This window comes from Microtus pennsylvanicus, chromosome 5, assembly GCF_037038515.1.
Source record: "Microtus pennsylvanicus isolate mMicPen1 chromosome 5, mMicPen1.hap1, whole genome shotgun sequence".
In the NCBI taxonomy this organism is placed as follows: Eukaryota; Metazoa; Chordata; class Mammalia; order Rodentia; family Cricetidae; genus Microtus; species Microtus pennsylvanicus.
This window is the reverse complement of record NC_134583.1, coordinates 55,731,135-55,732,531: the sequence shown is the minus strand read 5'-3', so window position 1 is coordinate 55,732,531 and position 1,397 is coordinate 55,731,135. Positions and strand designations below refer to the sequence as shown.

The window sequence follows — 1,397 nt, the reverse complement described above, 5'->3', positions numbered from 1 at the left end:
ACTTGCTATAGCGATCCTTCTGGATCCTGAGAGGTTTAGTGGGGCTTACCTACAATGTAAAACCTCAATAACCACCCATCAGCAGAATGAATGCATGTTTATCTTAATAAAAATTTTATTTATGATTGTTAGACTTCCGTGGCTGTGACAAAATGCCTGAGATCATGGATTTAAGAGGGAAGGTTTATCTGGGCTTTGTTTCATGGCTTCCATCACGTGAGTGATAAGGAATCTGTTGATTTGGGGCCTGAAGCAAGAAGAGTCTCTGGGTGACAAGGAAGCAAAGTCAAAGAGATAGGGGCCAGGGTTTCAATAACTTCATTATGTACAGCTCTACCAATGAGGGTTTTTAGTTGTCTTCACCTCCTAAAAGTTCCACCACCCCCTAAAATCTCCATTAACAGTCAAGATCTTAACATGTGAGCTTTTGGTTAGGCATCTAAGACCCAAACTATGACCTACAGACACTGAAAACTATACCTTGTTTTTTTTTTTTTGTTTTTTTGTTTTTTTTTTTGTTTTTGTTTTTGTAACAGAACTTGCCTCAAGTTTATTTGTAAAAACAGCATAAGGTCCTGAACATCTGCAAATACTGTGTAGGTGTTCATACCAGTCCATCTGTCTTCACATTGGCAGACTGCGACCTTTTTTATGGGGCCTTTACAAGGGCCTGGGCACCTTTGGGAGCCTGAGCTGCAGCTGAGGCCTCTGCCTTGGCTTGAACCTTGGGCTTTGGTTTTTGGAGCCTACGACCCCTGACCATGTAGCTTCTAATCTGCTTTCCAAGCTTGGGGTGAGCAATTAAAGCCAGACGGGTGAGTTTGCGGCTGGGGCCCTTTGGCACCTTGGGCTTCACCACCTGGGGCTTCACCAGGGCCTTGATGGCCTCTGCACGTGCTCTCATGGCCTTTGCATTATTTGCCTGCATCTTCTTCAGGCCTTTCTTGTTGTGCTTCTTGGCAAAGCGCATGTTCCTCAGCAACATGGGGTCAACCCCCTTGAGAGATTCGTATCTTTGTGACCCGGGTTTCTTGATGCCGTTTCTGTGCCATTTCCGGGACTGGTTGTGTGTGGTGTGGTTCTTGGACTTGGCCATGGCTGGACGGTAATCGGCGGCTCCCGAAGCGCCTGCGACCGGAAAAGAAACCCTTGTGTGGTTTTTATGTGCCATAAAATATCATGTATTTAAAATTTTATTTTCTAGCCCTTAAAAATATAGAAAGAGAGAACCAGCATCTACTAGGGATCCACAGCCTCCATACAAGGCCGAGACTCAAGCAGATAACCTTTAGCCTCCTTCCTGAAGTAACCTTCAGCCCTGCTTAGCCTGGCTGCCGAGTCCCTCCTCTGAACCCATCTCCATCCCTTTGGAATTTGGTCCCTTGGTGTGGACCCAG

The 1,397-nt window shown here is 45.9% G+C and overlaps 1 pseudogene; it reads right to left on the bottom strand.

Moving 5' to 3' along the window:
• Positions 1-649: 649 nt before the first annotated feature.
• LOC142850939 (large ribosomal subunit protein eL29 pseudogene) lies at positions 650-1,133 on the bottom strand (annotated as a pseudogene).
• Positions 1,134-1,397: the final 264 nt, after the last annotated feature.